The sequence below is a fragment of the Triticum urartu genome, chromosome 7A (genome assembly GCF_056163025.1).
Source record: "Triticum urartu cultivar PI428250 chromosome 7A, HENAU_Tu73, whole genome shotgun sequence".
Lineage (NCBI taxonomy): Eukaryota > Viridiplantae > Streptophyta > Magnoliopsida > Poales > Poaceae > Triticum > Triticum urartu.
Window position 1 is genome coordinate 479,096,433 of NC_141879.1, and position 14,640 is coordinate 479,111,072.

Sequence of the window (14,640 nt, forward strand, 5' to 3'; positions counted from 1 at the left end):
CCTCAACAGTGTGCCAGCCCTCGTCGAGCACCCGGTGTACTTCGTCAGCACCGTACTGCGGGACGCGAGGGCACGCTACCCCATGCCGCAAAAGCTCCTACTCGCACTCTTGGTGGTCTCGCGCAAGCTGCGACATTACTTCCAGGTCCACCCCATCAAGGTCGTCTCATCTTACCCATTGGAGAGGGTACTCAGGAGCCCAAACTCAGCTGGAAGGGTTGCTGAATGGAACATCAAGCTGCAAGCATTCTAGTTGGAGTTCAGTACTACCAGGGTCATCAAGGGAGCCGCGCTCACCGATTTTGTGGTAGAATGGATAGATGCCCCGGCTCTTGAGGAAGGAGAAGACTGGTCCACCTCCCCAGGAAGTGAGGCACTAGACGGCTGGGTCATGTATTTCAATAGCGCCTTCGCACACCACGGCGCGGGGGCTGGAGCAGTGCTCATCTCGCCCACTCATGACAAGCTTTACTACGCCGTGCAACTCTGCTTCCAGCACGGCGAGAAGGTCTCCAACAATATCACAGAATACGAAGGCCTCATAGCTGGCCTGAAGGCTGCGGCGGCTCTGGGGGTGAGGCGTCTCACCGTCAAAGGCGACTCGCAGCTCCTCGTCAACTTCTCCAACAAGGTGTATGAGCCAAAGGACGAGCACATGGAGGCCTACCTTGCGGAGGTACGCAAGATGGAAAAGCAGTTCTCGGGCCTAGAGCTACGGCACGTGCCCCAGGGCACCAACAAGGAAGCCGATGACATCGCCAAGAGAGCATTCAAGCGGCAACCGCAAGAGTCCGGCATCTTCAAAGAGAGGCTCTTCAAGCCATCAGCTATGCCACCCCTTTCAAGCACGACTCAGCCTCGGGAGGAGCTCCCACAGCCCCCGGCCATGGGAGCCCTAGCCTGTGGCCCAACCTCAGGAGCTCGGCTGCTCTTGGCGCTCGAGCCCCAGGAGGAGTGCTGGACCAAGGAATTCAAGGAGCACCTGATGCACGGGACGCTGCCGGAGAAGGAAGAGGACGCGGAGCGTGTGGCCCGGCAAGACACGGCATACTGCATTCAAGACGGCGAGTTGTACAGGAAACGGCCGAGCGACGTCACGTTGCGCTGCGTCTCCAGTGATCAAGGAAGGGAGCTGCTGATTGACATACACGGCGGGGACTGTGGGCATCACTCATCGTCACGGACCCTCATCGGCAAGGTGTTCCACAGTGGATTCTATTGGCCTACAATGCTCAACAACGCAGCCGAGCTAGTGAAGTCCTGTGAAGCTTGCCAATTCCATGCCAAGCAAATCCATCAGCCTGCCCAGGGCCTCCAAACCATCCCTCTCACATGGCCGTTCGCAGTCTGGGGGCTGGACATCTTAGGCATGTTCCCACGGGCGCCAGGGGGCTACCGCTATCTTTACGTCGCCATCGACAAGTTCACCAAGTGGGCGGAAGTGGAAGCCGTCTGTACCATCCCAGCCGGCTCTGCCGTCAAGTTCATCAAGGGCCTCGTGAGCCGCTTTGGGGTCCCCAACCACATCATCACGGATAACGGCTCGTAGTTTACTGGTAACCTCTTCAAAACCTACTGTGCTAACCTTGGAACGCAGATCTACTATGCTTCGGTGGCCCACCCCAGGAGCAATGGTCAGGCTGAGCGCGCCAACGCAGAGGTCCTGAGGGGCCTCAAGACCAGGACCTTCAAGAAGAAGCTGGAGGCCTGCGGCAGGGGCTGGCACGACGAGCTCCGGTCCATGTTGTGGTCCATCCGTACCACCGCTACCAAGCCAACGGGCGAGACTCCGTTCTTCCTCGTCTACGGAGCCGAAGCAGTCCTCCCTCACGAGGTCAAGCATCGCTCCACGCGGGTCCTGGCGTTCGACGAAACGTAGCAGGACGCCACGCGGGGATAGATCTCGTGCTGGGGGAGGAACGCCGACGTGAGGCCGCATTGAGGGTGGCAAGGTACCAACAAGCGCAGCGGCGGTACCACTGCCGCAACATCCGCTCCAGGACGCTCGAGGTGGGCGACCTCGTCCTGAGGCGGGTCCTCTCCAGAGAAGGGCTGCACACGCTTTCGCCCATGTGGGAGGGCCCGTTCAGGGTCGTCCATGTCTCCAGGCCGGGTGCAGCGCGCCTGGAGACGCAGGACGGGATACCCATCCAGAACGCCTGGAACATCCAGCACCTCCAGAAGTTCTATCCATGAAGCAAGGCCTAGAGCCTGAGAAGCAAGGCCCAGAGCCTGAGAAGAAACGCCGAGAGCCTGTGAAGAAGGCCCGGTGCCTGCGAAGAATCGCCGCCCGTGACACTCTCAAGTAAAAATGAGTGGGGCCGTACACGCCCCGGAGTCTCAGGAGCGCCGGACTCAGGCCCTAGGGCTCCCTCCCACGCCTAGTGGACAGCACTTAGCTCCGGGCTGGTGAGAAGACTTGAAGACTAGATTATGTGCCGGACGTGGCTTTTCATTTGCTTTCCGCAGTTGGATCATTTTTTTCTTAATCGGAGTTGCTCTTGGTGTTCGTTGCTGATTTGGTTCCCTAGACTTTTACCGCATTCTTCAGCTCTGGTTTGCTCATGTTCTCTCTCTCTCGCATACCTCGCGAGGGGGCTGGGCAGATGCCCTCGCGAGCATTTTTCTTCTCTCTGCCTTCTCACGAGCCACCCTCGTTCGAGCCTGGAAGCTGGCACATCTCTCCTAATCCGTGCCCCTCAGGTACTGTGATACAAGGCGCCAAGTCAAGGCTTGGGTGGACGGCAAATCCTTTAGTACACCCCCTAACGAATTTTTTGCAGTTTCTGAGCAACGCGGACACCTCGTGAGGGAAAGGGCGTCCCAAACACGCCAGGTTAAGTTATCTTTGCGCAAAATAACAACACGACATGGGAACAACACGCACAGTGCATTAACCAAAGAACCACAGTTCGATACACGCCCCTCTGGGCCCATACTGGTTTCGTTTTCTGATGCAGGGAAAAAGAAAAGGCTAAACAAAGCAGCGTTGCAGCAATCCGAGGAGGCAGGCCCTCAGCGACGCCCCGAGCCTAGCCAGACCCCTCCTCACGCTTCACGGAGGCATGACGACGAGATGACCCGCTGCCTCCTTCGAAGCGGGCGCGGCAGCTGGTCGTAGCCACCGCTGCTGGAGCTGTCACCGGAGGAAGAGCCGCCGTAGTTGGAGGAGACGCGGTCGCCGCCGAGGGCAGGCTCGCCCTCGTCCTCATCGCGACCATCACCAAGGCCGAGCACCTCCTCACCGTCGCTTGTCTCGGGGCAGCACCCGACGCGGTGACCATCTTCCCCAAACACCCTCACATAGAGGGTCGATCTTCCATCGTACCTGAAGTGGAGGGTGCACCGCCTGCCCAAGCCGCGCGCGCGGGCGAATGTCTGCCAGCCGCGAGCCAGGGCTATGTTGCCCGTGGTAGAAGTCTCAACCGCAACCCAAGAGGCCCTACTACAGCAGCCATCTGCCTGCAGCCAGAGTCCGCCCGGACCAGAGGCCGGCAGTTCGCCGCGCGAAGAAGCGTGGAAGTTGGAGCCAGTTGCCGGTCGGGTTCTCCGACCAAACGACGAACTCCGGCGACACCTCTGCCGAATGGAAGCGTGGGCCGGGAGGCCACGCCACCATCGCGCGCCACCCCTCATCAGCTGGACCACCATGGACGGGATGATCCCCTCCGCATGCCGTGGCACCACCTCGACGGTGGGCCACGGCGGGGGTCACAACGTGCTTGCACGGATGGTCGCGGCCGCTCTTAGGTGCCGGGGACCCAGGGCCCTCGCGAAGGGCCTTTCCTTTCTCGGCGGCAGAGAACTTCCTTCATGGCGCCATCGGTGGCACTTCAAGCAATGGAGCAAAGAAGCAAGCAAGCGAGGAAGAGATGGGCAACGGGGGCTCCGCCCCCCTCCCCATTTATAGCAAGAGAAGGCCAACCGACGTCTCCCACGATCGCAGGTAATGATGGTTTTCCTTGCATGTCGCAGGGACTTATCAAGTCGTTCAATTGCCGAGGCAGCGTCGGGAAGCGGAGACGCCCACGTCCAATCAACTGCCACGCGTCGACCAAGGCCGCAGGCTTTTGGGGCCCGCGGTGCTCCGAACTTGACTCTTGGCTTCGCCGAGAAGCCAAGCCTGAGCGCACCTTGGGCCCGGGGGCTACTGTCGGCGTTCTGGGAATGGGGGTCCCCAGACTTGCCTGCCTGCGGCCCACAGCGTGGCTAAGCAGCAGGCCGTACGGCCCATCTTCATCAACAAGGCACCCAAGACCCTCGCGAGGGTCCAAGCCTCGTGAGGCGGATGACGCAAGACCTCCTCTGGAGTGGCCTAGCCAGGCAGGCTCACGAGGAGTGGAGATATCAAGGCGGGCCAAACCTCACGAGGCTCTCATGACGTGAGCCATGACGAACGGTACCAGGCGGGCGCTATGCGAGCGCCAGCGCGCGCATCGCCTTTGTTTCCTCTTTGGTGCTAAGCGGGCAAGCGCAGGCAAGGAGTACTGAGGCATCAGGCAAAGGTTGCCATATCGGTGCCACAAGACCAGGACCGGAAGGATGGCAAGACGGAGGTCAACATGGAGCCCAAGACGGCGTCACCCTAGAGCTTTTCGCAGGCGAAGACCACTTTTGTTAGGATAGCTTGTACTAGCCGTCCCACTTCAAATTCTCCCGCCGTTGTTGGCTCCCTTTCCGCTCGATATTTGGGAAGAGGACCAGGGCCTATATAAGTAGAGCTAGCCATCACAGTAGAGGCATCCAATCCGGAGGCATCTCACATAGAGGGTCGATCCGCCATCGTACCTGAAGTGGAGGGTGCACCGCCTGCCCAGGCCGCGCGCGCGGGCGAATGTCTGCCAGCCGCGAGCCTAGGCTATGTTACCCGCGGCAGAAGTCTCGACCGCAACACAAGAGGCCCTGCTACAGCAGCCATCTGCCTTCAGCCAGAGTCCACCAGGACCAGAGGCCGGCAGTTTGTCGGCGAAGAAGCGCGGAAGTTGGAGCCAGTTGCCGGCCGGGTTCTCCGACCAGACGACGAACTCCGGCGACACCTCCGCCGAATGGAAGCGCGGGCGGGGAGGCCGGACCACCATCGCGCGCCTCCCCTCATCAGCTGGACCACCATGGACGGGACAATCCCCTCCGCGTGCCGCGGCGCCACCTCGACGGTGGGCCACGGCAGGGGTCGCGGCGTGCTTGCGTGGACGGCCGTGGCCGCGCTTAGGCGCCGGGGACCCAGGGTCCTCGCAAGGGGCCTTTCCTTTCTCGGCGGCAGAGAACTTCCTTCATGGCGCCATCGATGGAACTGCAAGCAATGGAGCAAAGAAGCAAGCAAGCGAGGAAGAGATGGGCAACGGGGGCTCCGCCCCCCTCCCCATTTATAGCAAGAGAAGGCCAACCGACATCTCCCACGATCGCAGGTAATGATGGTTTTCCTTGCATGTCACAGGGACTTGTCAAGTCGTGCAATTGCCGAGGCAGCATGGGGAAGCGGAGACGCCCACGTCCAATCAACCGCCACGCGTCGACCAAGGCCGCAGCTTTTGGGGCCCGCGGTGCTCCGAACTTGACCCTTGGCTTCGCCGAGAAGCCAAGCCTGAGCGCACCTTGGGCCCGGGGGCTACTGTCGGCGTTCTGGGAATGGGGGTCCCCAGACTTGCCTGCCCGCGGCCCACAGCGTGCCTAAGCAGCAGGCCGTACGGCCCATCTTCATCAACAAGGCACCCAAGACCCACGCGAGGGTCCAAGCCTCGTGAGGCGGACGACACAAGACCTCCTCTGGAGTGGCCTAGCCAGAAAGGCTCACGAGGAGCGGAGATATCAAGGCGGGGCAAACCTCACGAGGCTCTCGTGACGTGAGCCATGACGAACGGTACCAGGCGAGCGCCAGCGCGCGCAACGCCCTTGTTTCCTCTTTGGTGCTAAGGGGGCAAGCGCAGGCAAGGAGTACCGAAGCATCAGGCAAAGGTTGCCATATTGGTGCAACAAGACCAGGACCGGAAGGACGGCAAGACGGAGGTCATCGTGGAGCCCAAGACAGCGTCACCCCAGAGCTTTTCGTAGGCGAAGACCACTTTTGTCAGTATAGCTTCTACTAGCTGTCCCCCTTCAAATTCTCCCACCGTTGTTGGCTCCCTTCCCGCTCGATATTTGGGAAGAGGACCAGGGCCTATATAAGTAGAGCTAGGCATCACAGTAGAGGCATCCAATCCGGAGGCATCTCATCTAGCCTTGAGCCAATCCTTAGCCACACACCGAGCACATGAACACCTCAAGCTCAGTTGGCTGTTCTTCCCTTGTACTGTTCATCATTAGCCCAAGAGGCAATCCACCACCACCACACTGGAGTAGGGTATTACACCACAACGGTGGCCCGAACCAGTATAAATCTCGTGTCTTTCTGTGTTGCAAGTTCGTCGAGTTCATCCGCAAGATCTTAGCGAGCTAGAGCGTAGATCGGTAGGAGGGAAAGATTTCGCGCGCACCCCAGTGTTCGAACCTTAAGGGTTTGCCGGAACCCCACATCTGACAGTTGGCACAAACAGTGCTTGCCTTCATTGCTCCCTTTCGCCTTGCTCCAGATCCCCTTTCTCGCTCCTTGCCACCGAAACCCCCAGATTTGCTCCAATCTCTCCCCTTTAGCGACCAATGGCGCCCCAGAAGACCAAGCCCTCCTCGTCGCTGGCTTGTTATGAACCATCTCTCGATGCACCCAATGTCTCGGAGAAGAGCCTCGCCGCCATGCGCTTGCTGACGGTGGGGGAGAGCAATGAGAGGGGGAAGACGAAGCTCCGGGTTGCCTCTGATGTGCCGGAGCCTGTGGGGAGTACCTTTTCCCCCTTCTTCACGAGTAGCATCGCCGCGGGGCTGGTTTCCCCCTTTTCCGACTTCTTCTATGAGGTCCTTGGCCACTACAGGCTGCACGCGCTGCACCTTCATCCCAACTCCATCCTTCTTTTGTCCATCTTCGCCTACTATTGCGAGGCATATCTGGGCGTGATGCCGTCCGTGGCCCTGCTACACCACTTCTTCTTTCTCCGCATCAGCGAGGGTCATATCTCCGGGTGCGCCAATTTCATCGCGGCCGCAAGGCCAACTCGATCTCGAACACCGGGAACAAGGCCGACAACCTCAGGGCCAAATGGGTCATGATGGCCGCCAAGTGTGTCCACCCGCGCTTGGCGCTGCCGACGGAGATGCCCCAGTCCGACAAGGGGTGGTCTTGTGCGAAGCTTACCGATGAGCGGGCGTCGTCGGTGTTGGAGCAGATGCAGGCCGACCTGAAGCCGGGCAACGCGAGGGCGGACAAAGTGACAGGGACCATGCTCCTGAGAGAATTCCTGACGCTGCGTGTTGCTCCACTTCAGGCGCATGCGCGCCCCTTGTGGAGGCTTGGAGATGAAGAGGACAACATTCGCCTGAGCCCGGAGGCCTTGCCTGACGATGAGCTGACCGCAGTTCTGCGCCTCTTGGTCGGGGACAACCAAGAGTACCCGCCGAGCGCCTTGGTTCCTCTGTTCCGCCGCAAGGACTGGGAGCAGATCGTGGCCGCCCGGCCGACTTCTGACGCGCGCGGGCTGGTGCCGCCGGTGCCTACTGGGGCCCCTGCGGCGCTGAAGCCGCTGGAGCTGTCTTCTGATGAGTCCCACGGGGAGGAAGAGGGGGGGGGAGGAAGACTCGGAGGTGACCCCCGAAGGTACGGGGGAGACCTCCCCCTTGAGCAAAGCTGACATCCTCCGCACCCTTCCTGACGACGCCGAGGCCGACGCCCGGCAGGAGGAGGGGGAGCTGCCCGTTATCCCGACAAGGGGCAGGTCGTCGTTGGTCTCTCGTGATGTTGCCTCCGTCTTGATGCCGCCTAGAGCTGCTTCCGACCCTTCTGTTGCGCCGTCTTCTGCTTCCGGAGCCCGTGCGCCCACTCCTCAGGCTCCGAAGCTTTCGCGCTTTAAGCTCCCCAAGCGGAGGGTGGACTACGCTGCGGTGGACCAGTAAGTGCTCTAGCTTCGTGTTGTTCTTGCTTGTACTTGCTATTTCCTGACGTTCACCCTTGGTTGATTAGGCCGCTGCCTTCGGCGAAGAAGAGGAAGGAGGATACAGCGGTCGCGCCCCCCTCTACGGAGAAAGGAAGCGACAACACTCGCACCTCCCTAGCCCGGTCGCCCTCGCGAGGCCAAGAGGAGCGTTGTCGGGAGGAGTCAGCCCCCGTGGCCCCGCTGGCTCCGGAAGTGCTGATGCCTGGCTCGGCTGATGAGGTCCCAAAGGCTCAGGAGCCCTTGGTCTCCCAGGCTCTGGTGACAACGTCGCACCCTCCTCCCGCCGCGCCACTGGTTCCAGGTTCTTCTGCTTCCTATGCCATCTTGGAGCGTGCCCTTTCGGAGATGGCCCAGGCGCGGGAAGATCTCTTGGGCACGGACCAGCCCCTGGTTGTTGGGCGCTTGGAGCTGGCCTCTGGCTGGCTTCACTCTGACTCGGCGGTTCGAGCGACACTGAGCCAGGCCGCTACGACCTCCGAGAAGGAGAAGCAGGCCGCCGCCAAAGATGCGGTCGATCGCGAGGTGGCGCTGAAAGACGCCGAGGCCGCCCGCAACTGCTGCCGAGAGCTAGAGGACGAGCTGAAGAGCCAGCGTGACCAGCACGCAGAAGAAGCTCGTGGCTGCCAGGCAAAGGAGGAGGAGATGAGGGCCTGGGAGGACGACATCAAGGGTCGCGATGCCGAGCTGGGAGAGCTGGCAAAGGCGCAGGCCGCGGAGCGCAACCGGCTAGAGGAGTTGGAGCGGAAGGTGAAGTCGAAGGAGGTTGATCTTGACGCCAAGGCGAAGGTCCTGGCTGAAGACCGCGTGGCCTTCTCGCTCCTCGAGTAGAGGTCCCGTGCGGCACTGAAGGCGTTGTACGAGAAGGGCTTGGAGAGGCCGCTGACCACTGATGAGGACGGCCTCGCCCAGCTGCTTCCCTACTTGGTGAAGGTGCTCGAGGAAGTCGTGGAGGGCATCAGTCCCATGGCTGAGGCAGAGGCTCGTGTCCTTTCTTCAGCTGCACTGACGCGTGCCTTCAGCCATCTACACCTTCGTGACCCCAGTGCTCATCTTGACGAGCTGCTGGAGCCTGTAGCTGATGAACACTGCACGGCTGCCGCCGCAGCCATGAAACGTCAAGTGGAGGCCCTGCTGAAGAAGTTCCGTGGCCTCGCCCTCACGCCTTTGACTGATGGTGCCACTGATCATGCGGCCTCGGCTGGCGGTGCAGGCGAAGGCGACGCCACCAAGGGAGGAGCAACTTCTGCGAGCGATGGCGGTGTCCAGGGGTGACTTGCGGCTGCTTTTTTGTTTCATTCCTGCAACATGCATCATGCCTCGTGGAGGCGTTTAAACTCGTGCTTGGTATTTGGGAGAACAATATGGCTTGTAATATTTGCTTTGAGATTTTGCGATTTTCTTCCTATTTGCTTTATGTTCTGCGTCGGCAGAGCCCGTCCCCGCGCATACCTCAACCGCCGTTGGGCCGACCGGAGACCAGGACGGACCAAGGAGTGAGGGGCTACGTGACCAGTTAGGCTCCTGATTCGTGATGCTCAGGAGTCCCCCTTGACGCGCAAATAGCTTATAGGAAGGAGACGCGGGGATAGGTTAATGTTCTACGTCGGCATGTGCTACCTCTTGAGCACGGCGTTGGATTTCCCCGAAGAGGAGAGGATGATGCAGCAAAGTAGCGTAAGTATTTCCCTCAGTTTTTGAGAACCAAGGTATCAATCCAGTAGGAGGCTACATGCAAGTCCCTCGTACCTACACAAAAACAATAGCTCAACACAACCAACGCGATTAGGGGTTGTCAATCCCTTCATGGTCACTTACGAGAGTGAGATCTGATAGAGATGATAGATAATATTTTTGGTATTTTTGATATAGAGATGCAAAGTGAAAAGTAAAAGGCAAAGTAAAAAAGCAAAGCAAAAATAAAGTGATGGAGATTGATATGATGAGAATAGACCCGGGGGCCATAGGTTTCACTAGTGGCTTCTCTCAAGAGCATAAGTATTCTACGGTGGGTGAACAAATTACTGTTGAGCAATTAACAGAATTGAGCATAGTTATGAGAATATCTAGGTATGATCATGTATATAGGCATCACGTCTGAGACAAGTAGACCAACTCCTGCCTGCATCTACTACTATTACTCCCCTCATCGACCGCTATCCAGCATGCATCTAGAGTATTAAGTTAAAAACAAAGTAACGCTTTAAGCAAGGTGACATGATGTAGAGGGATAGTTTCATGCAATATGATAAAAACCCCATCTTGTTATCCTCGATGGCAACAATACAATACGTGCCTTGCTGCCCCTTCTATCAATGGGAAAGGACACCGCAAGATTGAACCCAAAGCTAAGCACTTCTCCCATGGCAAGAAAAACCAATCTAGTAGGCCAAACCAAACTGATAATTCGAAGAGACTTGCAAAGATAACCAATCATACATAAAAGAATTCAGAGAAGATTCAAATATTATTCATAAATAGACTTGATCATAAACCCACAATTCATCGGTCTCAACAAACACACCGCAAAAATAAGATTACATCGAATAGATCTCCACAAGAGAGGGGGAGAACATTGTATTGAGATCCAAAAAGAGAGAAGAAGCCATCTAGCTAATAACTATGGACCCGAAGGTCTGAGGTAAACTACTCACACTTCATTGGAGAGGCTATGATGATGTAGAAGCCCTCCGTGATGACGACCCTCTCCAGCGGAGCTCCGGAACAGGCCCCAAGATGGGATCTCATGGATACAGAAAGTTGCGGCGGTGGAATTAGGATTTTGGCTCCGTATCTGATCGTTTGGGGGTACGTAGGTATATATAGGAGGAAGGAGTACGTCGGTGGAGCAACAGGGGGCCCACGAGGCAGGGGGCGCACCTTAGGGGGGGCGCCCCCCACCCTCGTGACCGCCTATTTTACTTCTTGGAGTAGGGTCCAAGTCTCCTGGATCATGTTTGGCGAGAAAATCACGTTCCCGAAGGTTTCATTCCGTTTGAACTCCGTTTGATATTCTGTTTCTCTGAAATACTGAAATAGGCAAAAAAACAGCAATTCTGGGTTGGGCCTCCGGTTAATAGGTTAGTCCCAAAAATAATATAAAAGTGGAAAATAAAGCCCAATATAGTCCAAAACAGTAGATAATATAGCATGGAGCAATCAAAAATTATAGATACGTTGGAGACGTATCAGGCATCCCCAAGCTTAATTCCTGCTCGTCCTCGAGTAGGTAAATGATAAAAAGAGAATTTTTGATGCGGAGTGCTACTTGGCATAATTTTAATGCAAATCTTCTTAATTATGGTATGAATATTCAGATTTGAAAGATTCAAGACAAAAGTTCATATTGACATAAAAATAATAATACTTCAAGCATACTAACAAAGCAATTATGTCTTCTCAAAATAACATGGCCAAAGAAAGTTATCCCTACAAAATCATATAGTCTGGCTATGCTCTATCTTCACCACACAAAGTATTTAAATCATGCACAACCCCGATGACAAGCCAAGCAATTGTTTCATACTTTAACTTTTTCAAAACTTTTTCAATCTTCACGCAATACATGAGCATGAGCCATGGACATAGCACTATATGTGGAATAGAATGGTGGTTGTGGAGAAGAAAAAAAGAGGGGAAGATAGTCTCACATCAACTAGGCATATCAATGGGCTATGGAGATGCCCATCAATAGATATCAATGTGAGTGAGTAGGGATTGCCATGCAACGGATGCACTAGAGCTATAAGCATATGAAAGCTCAACAAAAGAAACTAAGTGGGTGTGCATCCAACTTGCTTTCTCACGAAGACCTAGGGCAATTTGAGGAAGCCCATCATTGGAATATACAAGCCAAGTTCTATAATGAAAAATTCCCACTAGTATATGAAAGTGACAAAATGAGAGACTCTCTATCATGAAGATCATGGTGCTACTTTGAAGCACAAGTGTGGTAAAAGGATAGTAACATGTCCCTTCTCTCTTTTTCTCTCATTTTTTTATTTGGGCCTTTTCTCTCTTTTTTTATGGCCTCTTTTTTTCTTTTTTTTATTTTTCGTCCGAAGTCTCATCCTGACTTGTGGGGGAATCATAGTCTCCATCATCCTTTCCTCACTTGGGACAATGCTCTAAAAATGATGGTCATCACACTTTTATTTTTCTTACAACTCAACAATTACAACTCAATACTTAGAACAAAATATGACTCTATATGAATGCCTCCGGCGGTGTACCGGGATATGCAATGAATCAAGAGTGACATGTATGAATGAATTATGAATGGTGGCTTTGCCACAAATACGATGTCAACTACATGATCATGCTAGCAATATGGAGCGTGTCATAATAGATGGAACGATGGAAAGTTGCATGGCAATATATCTCGGAATGGCTATGGAAATGCCATGATAGGTAGGTATGGTGGCTGTTTTGAGGAAGGTATATGGTAGGTGTATGATACCGGCGAAAAGTGCGTGGCATTTAGAGAGGCTAGCAATGGTGGAAGGATGAGAAAAGTGTGTATAATCCATGGACTCAACATTAGTCATAAAGAACTCATATACTTATTGCAAAAATCTAGAAGTTATCAAAGCAAAGTATTACTCGCATGCTCCTAGGGGGATAGATTGGTAGGAAAAGACCATCGCTCGTCCCCGACCGCTACTCATAAGGAAGACAATCAATAAATAAATCATGCTCCGACTTCATCACATAACGGTTCACCATACGTGCATGCTACGGGAATCACAAACTTTAACACAAGTATTTCTCAAATTCACAACTACTCAACTAGCATGACTCTAATATCACCATCTTCATATCTCAAAACAATTATCAAGCACCAATCTTTTCTTAGTATTCAACGCACTCAAAAGAAAGTTTCACAAATCTTGAATACCAAGCATATTATTATTAAGCAAATTACCATGCTATTAAAGACTCTCAAAATAATCTAAGTGAAGCATGAGAGATCAATAGTTTCTTTAAAACAAATCCACCACCGTGCTCTAAAAGATCTAAGTGAAGCACAAAGAGCAAAGTTATCACGCTCAAAAGATATAAGTGAAGCACATAGAGCAAAACTACATAGCTAAGATATAAGTGAAGCACATAGAGTATTCTATCAAATTCCAATTCATGTATGGCTCTCTAAAAAGGTGTGTACAACAAGGATGATTGTGGCACACTAACAAACAAAGACACAAATAATACAAGACGCTCCAAGCAAAACACATATCATGTGGTGAATAAAAATATAGCTCCAAGTAAAATTATCGATGGAAGTAGACGAAAGAGGGGATGCCTTCCGGGGCATCCCCAAGCTTTGACTTTTTGGTGTCCTTGGATTATATTGGGGGTGCCATGGGCATCCCCAAGCTTAGGCTCTTGACACTCCTTGTTCCATAATCCATCAAAAGAATTTACCCAAAACATGAAAACTTCACAACACAAAACTCAACAGAAATCTCGTGAGCTCCGTTAGAGAAAGAAAACAAAAGACCACTTCAAGGTATTGTAATGAACTCATTCTTTATTTATATTGGTGTTAAACCTACTGTATTCCAACTTCTCTATGGATTATAAACTATTTTACTAGCCATAGATTCATCAAAATAAGCAAACAACACACGAAAAACAGAATCTGTCAAAAACAGAACAGTCTGTAGTAATCTGTAACTAACGCAAACTTCTGGAACTCCAAAAATTCAGCCAAAATAGGAAGGCCTGGTACTTTTAGTTTATTGATCAGCATCAATTGGAATCAGTATTTTATCACGTTCTGGTGAATTTTAATAATTTGGGCACTAAACGCAAAGTTTCTGGAAATTACAGCAAGATCAAATAACTATCATCCAAGAAGTTCCTATAGGTTTAACTTGGCACAAACACTAATTAAAACACAAAACCACATCCAAACATAAGGTAGATGGATTATTTATTACTAAGTAGCAAGGAAAAATATTGGGTTGTCTCCCAACAAGCGCTTTTCTTTAAAGCCTTTTTAGCTAGGCATTGAGAATTTTAATGATGCTCACATGAAAGACAAGAATTGAAGCACAAAGAGAGCATCATAAAACATGAGACAAACACATCTAAGTCTAACATACTTCCTATGCATAGTAATCTTATAGAAAAACAAATTATCATAGCAAGCAAAAACTAGCATATGCAAGGAAGCAGAAAGGAACAATAGCAATCTCAACATACGTGCTAGTTGTTTGGGAGATGGACTGCAGCTAAGCCCCCGAGTGGGAGGGTCCCTCTCCACTCGGTAGGATTTTTTCAAACTTAGGCGAGTGATGGACTGCAGCTAAGCCTCCTAGTGAGAGAACTTAGGCGAGTGCTGGACTGCAGCTAAGCCCCCGAGTGGGAGGGTCCCTCTCCACTCGGTAGGATTTTTTCAAACTTAGGCGAGTGATGGACTGCAGCTAAGCCTCCTAGTGAGAGAACTTAGGCGAGTGCTGGACTGCAGCTAAGCCCCCGAGTGGGAGGTTTGCTCTCCACTCGGTAGGATTTTTCAAACTTAGGCGAGTGCTGACTGCAGCTAAGTCTCTGCATAGGAGAACTTAGGCGAGTGCTGGACTGCAGCTAAGCCCCCGAGTGGGAGGTTTGCTCTCCACTCGGT